The 10,922-nt window shown below is 35.8% G+C and overlaps 1 pseudogene; it reads left to right on the top strand.

Annotated features, from left to right (window-relative positions):
- Positions 1-5,062: 5,062 nt before the first annotated feature.
- LOC110193523 (large ribosomal subunit protein uL24 pseudogene) lies at positions 5,063-5,500 on the top strand (annotated as a pseudogene).
- The last annotated feature ends 5,422 nt before the right edge of the window (positions 5,501-10,922 follow it).

Raw genomic sequence — 10,922 nt, 5'->3', positions numbered from 1 at the left:
TTGACTATATATCTAGAACAACAAACCCTTAGCTGAGAAATTTTATATTATTTTCTGCTATTAAACCACTTAACATTTTAATGTTGATACATTAGTTTTCTTTATGAAGAATCTTTTCAATTTCATTTAGTCACAATTATTTAAGTTAACCTTAGTAATTGCCACCAATTATGGTAGATTATCTGGTTCTTTTCCATCTTTTGGTACAATCTTGAATATTAAGGTTATGTTTCCATTTTGTTTTTTTCCAAAGGTTTTGTATATATGTTTATAATTTTTTAATCAATTTTATTTTCAGTTTTAAATTCTCTCCCTCCCTCATTCCCTTAACCTTACTGATAAAGCAAAAAATAAAACAAAAAACCATTACAAACATGTACAGCCAAGCAAAACAAATTCCCACGAGCCATGTCTAAAAAAAAAAGTCTCAAAATGTGCTTGAATATATTCTCTCTCTATTTGGAAGTAGATAAAACATTTTGTTATGAGATATCTAGGAATTGTGGTTGATCATTGTGACTATTAGAGTTCTTAAGCTTTTCAAAGTTTTTGCCTTTACAATATTGTTGTTATATAAATTGTTATCCTGGTTCTGTTCACTTCACTTGCTCTAAAACATTCATCATTTCTAGGAGCACAAGAGTCTTCTATCACATTCATGTACTATAACTTGTTCAGAATTCCCAAATTGATGGACATGACTTCAGGTTCCAATTCTGTGCCACCACAAAAAAGAGCTTCTATAAATAGTTTTGTACATGTATATTTGTATATGTGAATACTTTTGCTCTTTCTTTGATTTCTTTGGGACACACATTTATTAGCAGTATCATCCAAAGGGTATGCATTAGTTTAATAGATTTGGGGGCATAGTTCCATGTCAATTTCCAGAATGGCTAGACAAGTTTACAACTTCACCAATGATGTATTAATGTATTTCTTTTCCCACCACCTCTCCAGCATTTCTGATTTTCTTTTTTTATTTCTTGTCAACTTTGCCAATGTGATAGGTGTTACATGGTACATCAAAAGTGTTTTAATTTTCATTGTTCAGTGATTCATATTAGTTTTTCATACACTTATTGATAGTTCAGATTTCTTCCTCTAAAATGGCTTATTTATATATTCTTTGACCATTTATCAATTGGGAAATGGCTCTTATTCTTGTAAATATTCTAGAAATAAAATCTTTTCCCAATTTTATCTAGTAGATTTCCTGGTATTTTTTTCTTTGAGACTTCATTTATGGATTGTTCAATTTTCTTTTCTTTTTTTTTAATATAAATTTATTTATTTTTAGTTTTCAACATTCACTACCACAAGTTTTTGAGTTCCAAATTTTTGGCCCATCTCACCCCTTCCCCCACTCCAAGATGTCATGCATTTTGAATATCCCTTCCCCTAGTCTGTCCTTTCTTCTATCTCTCTCCCCTTCTCTTATCCCCTTCCCCTTCTATTTTCCTGTAGGGCAGGACAGACTTCTGTACCCCATTTCCTATATTTCTTATTACCCAGTAGCATGTGAAAACATTTTTTTAAAAGCATATGTTTTTAAAACTTTAGGCTTCAAATTTTCTGTCTTCCTCCCTCCCCAACCACCCTCATTGAAAAAGTAAGCAACTCAATATAGGTTGTACATGTGCAGTTATGCAAAACATGTCCATAGTAGACATGTTGTGAAAAACTAACTCTATTTCCCTTAATACTATCCTGCCCTCCCATTTATTCTATTCTTTCTTTTGACCCTGTCCCTCCTCAGAAGTATTTACTTCTGATTACCCCTTTCCCAATCTGCCCTCCTCTCTATCATCCCCTGTCTCTTGTCCCCTTCTCCCCTATTTTCCTGTAGGGTAAGACAGATTTCCATACCCAATTGAATGTGTATGTTATTCCTCCTTAAGCCAAATCCTATGAGAATAAGATTCACTCATTCCCTCTCACCTTCCCCTTTCCCCTCCACTGTAAGAGACTTTTCTTTTCTGTTTTTTTTGTGAGATAATTTACCCCATTCTACCTCTCCCTTTCTTCTTCTCCAGTATAATCCTCTCATCCCTTAATTTTATTCTCCAGATATGACCCCTTAATCTTCAACTCACCCTGTGCCTCTATCTATCTATCTACATATACATACATATAATTTTTTTCCTCCAACTACCCTATACTGACAAAGGTCTCATGAGTTATAAATATCATCTTTCCATGCAGGAATGTAAACAGTTCAATCTTAATAAGTCTCTTATGATTTCTCTTTCCTGTTTACCTCTTCATGTTCCACTTGAGTCCTGTATTTGAAAGTCAAATTTTCTATTCAGCTCTGGTCTTTTCATCAAGAATGCTTGAAAGTCCTCTATTTCACTGAATGACCATTTTTTCCCCTGAAGGATTATACTCAGTTTTGCTGGGTAGGTGATTCTTGGTTGTAATCCTATCTCCTTTGCCCTCCGGAATATTATATTCCATGCCCTCGGTCCTTTAATGTAGAAGCTGCTAAATCTTGTGTTATCCTGATTGTGTTTCCACAGTACTTGAATGTTTCCTTCTGGCAGCTTGTAATATTTTCTCCTTGACCTGGGAACTCTGGAATTTGGCTATAATATTCCTAGGAGTTTTCCTTTGGGGATCTCTTTCAGGAGGAGATCTGTGGATTCTTTCAATTTCTATTTTGCCCTCTGGTTCTAATATATCAGGGCAGTTTTCCTTGATAATTTCTTGAAAGATGATGTCTAGGCTCTTTTTTTGATCATGGCTTTCAGATAGTCCAATAATTTTTAAATTCTCTCTCCTGGATCTATTTTCCAGGTCAGTTGTTTTTCCAATGAGATATTTCACATTGTTTTCTAATTTTTCATTCTTTTGGATTTGTTTACTGTGTCTGATTTCTCATAAAGTCTATCTTCCAATTGCTCTATTCTAATTTTTAAGGAAGTATTTTCTTCAGTAATCTTTTGGACTTCCTTTTCCATTTGGCCAATTTTCTTTTTAGGGCATTTTTCTCCTCATTGGCTTTTTGGACCTCTTTTGCCATTTGGGTTAGGCTATTTTTTAAGGTGTTATTTTCTTCAGTATTTTTTTGGGTCTCCTTTAGCAAGCTGTTGACTTGTTTTTCATGATTTTCTTGCATCACTCTCAGTTTTCCCTCTACTTCCCTTACTTGCTTCTCAAAATCCCTTTTGAGCTCTTCCAAGGCCTGGGACTGATTCATATTTTTCTTGGAGGCTTTGGATGTAGGAGCTTTGACTTTGTTGTCTTCTTCTGGTTGTATATTTTGATCTTCTTTTTTCACCAAAGTAAGATAATATAGTCTGACTCTTTTTGCTGCTTGCTCATGATCCCAGCCAATTACTTGAGTTTTAAACTCTTTGTTAAGGTAGATCTGCTTCCAATGTGGAGAATGTACTGTCCCAAGCTTCAGGGGGTTTGTACAGCTGTTTGCAGAGATACTTGTAGGGACCTGTAAATTTTCAGTTCTTTCAAGGTGGTATGATAAGGGGCGAGGTGTTTATTCCTTTCCTGGCCTGTGACTACAAGTACTCCTTTCTGTCCTGTAACTGTGAGGGGGTTCCTCTCCACATCACTACAAGCTCCACCAGCCAGCACTCCTCCTCACCCCAGCACCTGCCCAGAACTGTGGCCCAGATCCAAACACAGGCAAAGCAAGAGATTCCTGCCTCAGCACTGGCAAAGAGATCCCTGCAATCCTTCTCTGATCAGCCACTGGATTCCCCATCAGTCTGTGGGCAGGAAGCTCGGGAAGCAGCTGCCCCCCAGTGCCACGCTCTTGGGGAATGGAGCTGAAACCCCGCCTTCCTTTCTCAGCACTGACAGAAACAGACTTTTCCCATTGACCTTCTAAGTTGTCTTTGGCATTGGTGGATTGAGGAGTCTGGAAACCTCCACAGCTGCCCGCAATTCAGTCTTCTGAGCCCTGCTCCAGGTTCACGGCAGCCTGTGCGCCCACGCCGTGTTGCGCTCCCAGCCCGGCACGATACACTTTTCTTATCAATCATCCAGCTTGTCTTTGGCTGGAAATTTGTTTCACTCTGTCTTTTTGTGAGTTCTGCTACTTCAGAATTTGTTCACAGCCATTTTTTATGAGTATTTGCAGGGATTTGGAGGAGAGCTCAAGCAAGTCACTGCTTTCACTCTGCCATCTTGGCTCCGCCCCCGACAACAATTGTTCAGTTTTCTTCTAAGATAGGGTGATTTGTGTATTGTGTCCTTTTCTATTGACATGGACAATTTATATTTTTGTAAATATTTATCCATTTCATTTAGATTGTTGGTTTTATGGGCACATACTCTGGCAAAACCGCTCAGTGGTTATGGTTTTCAATGCTGATACTAGTAATCTGGTTTTCTTCTTTTCTTAAACAAAATTATGTTGCTAACAGCTAACCTTTTTTTCTTAAGAGCTAATTGATTCATTAATGCAGTTCTTTTCAATTTTGTTTATCTCTCCTAAATTTTGACAATTTCTATTTTGGGGTAAAAGGAGCAAGAGAGTAGGATAAATGGGGGGGAAATAGGAAGGAAGGAAATACTGTGAAAAAATTGTTAGAGCAAACTTCTCTGATAAAGACTTTATTCCTCAAATATGTAGAGAACAGAGTCAAGTTTATAAAAATAAGAGCCTTTCCTTGACTGATGAATGGTCAAAGGATATGAACAGGCAGTTTTCAGACAACATATTCAAAGCTACTTACAATCATATGAAAATGCTCTAAATCTCTACTGGTTAAAGAGATGCAAATTAAAACAATTCTAATTGTGAAATGATCTAACCATTTTGGAGAACATTTTGGAACTATGCCCAAAGGGCATGCATACCCTTTGACCCAGCAATACCACTTCTAGGGCTGTATCCCAAAGAGATCATAAAAATGGGAAAATGACTCACATGTACAAAAATATTTATAGCAGCTCTTTTCGCAGTGGCAAAGAATTGGAAATTGAGGGAATGTTCATCAAATGGGGAATAGCTGAACAAGTTGCATATGATTGTGATGGAATACTATTGTGCTATAAGGAGTGATGGGCTCCTCAGTCTCTTCTCTTCTGGTGGCTCTGAGGTCAAAATGAAGTTCAATCCCTTTGTGACCTCTGACCGAAGCAAGAACCGCAAGAGGCATTTCAATGCCCCTTCCCACATACAGAGGAAAATTATGTCTTCTCCTCTTTCTAAGGAGTTGAGACAGAAGCACAATGTCTGCTCCATGCCCATTCGAAAAGATGAAGTCCAGGTTGTTCGAGGACACTACAAAGGACAGCAAATTGGCAAGGTAGTTCAGGTTTACAGAAAGAAATATGTGATCTTCATTGAGCGTGTGCAGCGGGAGAAATCTAATGGTACAATTGTCCATGTGGGCATTCAAAATCCCACAAGGCTAAAACTGGACAAAGATCACAAAAAGATCCTTGAGCGAGAAGCCAAATCTCACCAAGTAGGAAAGGAAAAGGGCAAATATAAGGAAGAAACTACTGAGAAAATGCAAGAGTAAAAAATTACATGGCTATAATGAAATTTTTAGAATAAAAAAAAGTGATGAGCAAGCAGACTTCAGAAAAACCTGGAAAGGCTTGTATGGACTGATGCTGAGTAAAGTGAGAAGAACCAGGAGAACATTGTACACAGTAACAGCCATGCTGTACAGTTAATAACTTTGATAGACTTAGCCCTTCTCAGCAATGCAAGGATCTAAGATATCTCCAAAGGTCTCATGATGGAAAATTCTATCTACATCCAAAGAAAGAACTATGGAGTTTGAATGCAGATCAAAGCATACTATTTGCCCTTTTTTTTTCTTTCTGTTTTGTTTTATTTCCTCTTTCTTGTGGTTCCTACTATTGGTTTTTAATTCTTCTTTACATATGACTAATGTGGAAAAAAAACTCTAAGCTACCACTCCACACCTATCATATTGGTTAATATGACCAAAAAGAAAAATGACAAGTGTTGGAGTGGATGTGGGAAAACTGAAAAATTTTACATTACTGGTGAAGTTGTATAATGATTCAACCATTCTGCAGAGAAATGTGGAACTATGCTCAATGGATTGTAAAAAACATGCATACCCCTGACCAAGCAATACCAGTACTTGGCATGCATCCCAAAGAGATTTTTAAAAAAGGAAAAGGACCTATACGTACAAAAATATTTATAGCAGCTCTTTTAATGGTGGCAAAGAATTGGAAATTGAGAGGATATTCATCAACTGGGGAATGGCTGAACAAGGTGTATATGATTGTGATGGAACACTGTTATTGTGCTGCAAGAAATGATGAGCAGCATGGTATCAGAAAACCCTAGAAAGACTTACATGAACTTAAGCGAAGTGAAATAAGCAGAAGCAGAACATTAACACAATAATAGCAATACTGTACAATGATCAACTGTGAATAACTCAGCTGTTCTCAGCAATACAATAATCTAAGACAATTCTGAAGGACTTATGATTAAAGATGCTACCCATCACCAGAGAAAGAAGTGATGAAGTCTGAATGCAGACTGAAGCATACTTTTTATCTGCTTTATTTTGTATTGGTTTCGGTCTATGTTTTCTTTCACAACATGATTAATGTGGAAATATGTTTTGCATGATTACACATGTATAGCCTATATTAAATTGCTTGCCTTCTCAATGAGGGAAGGCAGGGAATGACGGAGAGAATTTGGAACTCAAAAAATATTTTAGAAGAATGCTAAAATTATTTTTACATGTAATTGGGGGGAAATAAAATATTAAATAATCAAAAAAAGATTTTTTTTTAAAGGATGTCTAACAAAAAAATGCAACAATGTCTATTTTTATATTTAATCAGAAAATTTTAATTTGTTGGATTAATAGGCTGGGTTTTTTTTTCCAGTTGCATGCTCAAGTCATTGATCTTCTCTTTCTGTCCTTCATTATGAAAGCTTTTAGAAATACAAACTTTCTTCTATGTAATGCTTTGGGTGCCTCCCCTAAAATTTTGGTTTGTTGTCTTATTGTTGTCATTACCTATAATGAGGCTGTTTTCACTGGTTTTTTTTACTTCTATATTAATTTATTAAGCTTTCAATTAATTTTTAATCTTTCCTTCAAACACTCTTTATTGAATATGATTTTTATTGCATTATTGATGGTAAATGACATGGTTTTTATTTTAACTTTTTGCATTTATTTGTGAAACATTAATGTAATGCATTAATACATGGTCAATTTTTTGTGAAGGTGACTGAAGAAAATAACACCTTAAAAACAGAATTGGCCAAATGGAAAAGAAAATAATCCAGTGAAGAAAACAACTCCTTTAAAAGTAGGATTGGCCAAATGGAAAAGGAGGTACAGAAGCTAACTGAAGAAAATAATTTCTTCAAAATTAGAATTTGGCAGGGGGAAGCTAATGACTCTATGAGACATCAAGAATCAGTCAAATAAAATCAAAAGAATGAAAAAAATAGAAGAAAATGTAAAATAACACATTGGAAACAAATGACCTGGAGAATAGATCCAGAAGAGATCATTTAAGAATTCCTGAACTACCTGAAGGATACAATAAAAAACAAAAAGGGCCTGGGCAGCATCTTTCAAGAAATTATCAAGGAAAACTGTCCTGATATCCTAGAACCAGAGGGTAAAATAGTCATTGAAAAAACCCACTGGATCACCTCCTGAAAGAGATCCTAAACTGAAAACCCCAAGGAAAGCTGTAGCCAAATTCTAGAGTTCCCAGGTCAAGGAAAAAATACTGCAAGCAGCTAGACAGAAACAATTCAAATATCAAGCAGCCATAGTCAGGATAACACAAGATTTAGTTAGCAGCTTCTACATTAAAAGACTAGAGGGCTTGGAATATCATATTCCAGAAGGCAAAGAAGCTTAGATTATGACCAAGAATCAACTACCTAGCAAAATTCAGCATAATCCTTGAGGGGAAAAGATAAGACATTCAATGAAATGAAAGTCTTTCAAACTTTCCTGATGAAAAGACCAGAGCTGAACAGAAAATTTGACCTTCAAATACAAGACTCAAAAAAAGTATAAAAGGATAAACAGAAGAGAAAAAAAGCCATGTTATTTGATAATATTTAAACTGCTTTCCCTACATGGAAAGATGATACTTATAATTCTTTAGAACAGTATTTCTATTTGGGCAGTTAGGAGGTATACATAGATGGTGGGTAGGGGTATAAGTTGACTTAGATATGATGACGTAAAAAAGTTAGAGGGTAAAAAATAGTATTGCACTGGGAGAAGAGGAAAGGGAGAGTCAGAATAGGGTAAATTACACCACATGAAAAGGCGCAAAAGATCTATTACAGTAAAGGGAATAAAAGGGGGGGTGAGCATTGTTTGAACCTTACTCTCATCAGATTTGGCTCAAAGGGGAATGACATATACACTCAGTTGGGTATAGAAATTTATCTTAACCTATAGGGAAGTAGGAGGAAAAAGGGAAAAGACAATGGAAAAGGGGGCATCAGGGTAGAATTAGGAGGGGAAAAGGGGAGGGGCTAATAGAAGGGAGGGCAGATTGAGAGAGGTGGTGGTCAGAAGCAAAGCTCTGGTGAGGAGAGACACAGCAAAGAAGAGAGAAAAGTATAAACAAATGGAAAAATAGGATGGAGGGAAATACACAGTTAGTAATCATTACTGTGGACCTGAATGGGATGAACCTCCCATAAAACAGAACTGGATAGCAGAGTGGACTAAAAACCAGAATCCTATAATGTGTTGTTTACAAGAAATATATTTGAAGTAAAGAGATACACACAGAGTAAAGGTCAAAGGCTGGCACAGAATATATTATGCTTCAGCTGAAGTTAAAAAAGACAACAAAACAAAACAAAAAACAGGGGTAGCAATCCTGATCTCAGACAAAGCAATAACAAAAACAGATCTAATTAAAAGAGATAAGGAAGGTACCACAGACAATGAAGTAATACCAATACTAAACATATATGCACCAAGTGGTATAGCATCCAGATTTTTAGAGAAGTTGTTTTTTTTGGGGGGGGCGCTAGGCAATGGGGTTAAGTGACTCCCCCAGGGTCACACAGGTAGTAAGTGTTATGTGTCTGAGGCTGGATTTGATCTCAAGTCCTCCTGAATCCAGGGCCAGTGCTCTATCCACTGCGCCACCTAGCTGCCCTGAAGTTAAGTAAGTTACAGGAAGAAATAGACAACAAAACTATACTAGTGGAGGACCTCTACCTCCCTATCTCAGAACTAGATGCATCTAACCACAAAATAGACAAGAAAGAAGTTAAGGAAGTGAAGACAATTTTAGCAAAGTTAGATATGGTGGACCTCTGTAAAAAATTGAATGGGGATACAAAGGAATATGCCTTTTTCTCAATGGTACATGGCATCTACACAAAAACTGACATGTATTAGGGCATAAGAAGCTCCCAATCCAATGCAGAAAGGTAGAAATATTAAATGTATCCTTTTCAGATCATGATGCAATAAACATTACATGTAATGAAGGGCCATGGAAAGATAGGGTAAAAACTAATTAGAAACTAAACAATCTAATCCTAAAGAATGAGTGGGTCAAGCAACAAAGCACAGACACTACCAATAATTTCATCAAAGAGAACAACAATAAGACAGCATACCAAAACTTATGGGATGCAGCCAAAGCAGTTCTCAGGGGAAATCTTTTATCTCTAAATGCTTATATGAAGAAAATAGAGAAAGAGGAGATCAATGAATTGGATATGTAAGTAAAAAAGCTAAAGAAAGAACAAATTAAAAAGTCCCCAATTAAATACCAAATTAGAAATTCTGAAAACCAAAGGAGAGATTAATAAAATTGAAATTAAGAAAACTATTGAACTAATAAATAAAATTAAGAGCTGGTTTTATGAAAAAAAATCCAAGAAAATACATAAACCTTTGTGTAAATTAATTAAAAAAGAAACAGAAGAGGGGCAGCTAGGTGGCACAGTGGATTAAGGAGGACCTAAGTTCAAATCCGGTCTCAGACACATAACACTTACTAGCTGTGTGAACCTGGGCAAGTCACTTAACCTCATTGCCCAGACAAAAAAAAAGAAAGAAAGAAAGAAAAAAGAAAAAGAAAAGAAACAGAAGAAAACCAAATTCAAAAATGAAAAAGGTGAATTTACCACCAATGAAGACAAAATTGAAAAATGAGGAGCTATTTTGCCCCACTGTATACCAAGAAATCTGACAATCTAAACATAAATGGGTGAATATTACAAAAATATAAATTGCCCAGATCAACAAAAGAGGAAATAAAATACTTAACCCCATTTTAGAAAAAGAAATTGAACAAGCCATCAATGAATTCCCTAAGAATCTCCAGGGCCATATGGATTAACAAGGGAATTCTACCAAATATTTAAAGAACAAGTAACTATAATACTACATAAACTATTTGGAAACTAGGTGGAGTCCTACTAAATTCTTTTTATGACACAAATATGGTGCTGATGCCAAAACCAGGAAGAGCCAAAACACAGAAAGAAAATCAGAGATCAATTTCCCTAATGAATATAGATGCAAAATTTTTTAAATTATTAGCAACTTATCACCAGGCTAATACACTATAATCAGATGTGATTTATGCCAGGAATGCAGGGCTGATTCAATATTTGGAACACTCTCAGCATAATTGGACATAACAACAAAACTAACAGAAATCGTGTGATTATCTCAAAAGATGCAGAAAAAGCTTCTGACAAAATATAGTATCCATTCTTATTAAAAACAGTAGAGAGCATAGGATTAAATGGAGTCTTCCTTAAAATGATAAGCAGTATCTATTTAAAACCATCAGCAAACATTATATGTAATAGGGTATAAGCTAGAAACATTCCCAATTAGATCAGGGGTGAAACAAGGATTTCCATTATCACCACTATTATTCAATATCATACTAGAAATGTTAGCATTATCAACAAGAGAAGAAAA

Source organism: Phascolarctos cinereus, unplaced genomic scaffold, assembly GCF_003287225.1.
Source record: "Phascolarctos cinereus isolate Bilbo 61053 unplaced genomic scaffold, phaCin_HiC Scaffold_4;HRSCAF=312, whole genome shotgun sequence".
In the NCBI taxonomy this organism is placed as follows: domain Eukaryota; kingdom Metazoa; phylum Chordata; class Mammalia; order Diprotodontia; family Phascolarctidae; genus Phascolarctos; species Phascolarctos cinereus.
This window is presented reverse-complemented; position numbering and strand designations above follow the sequence as displayed.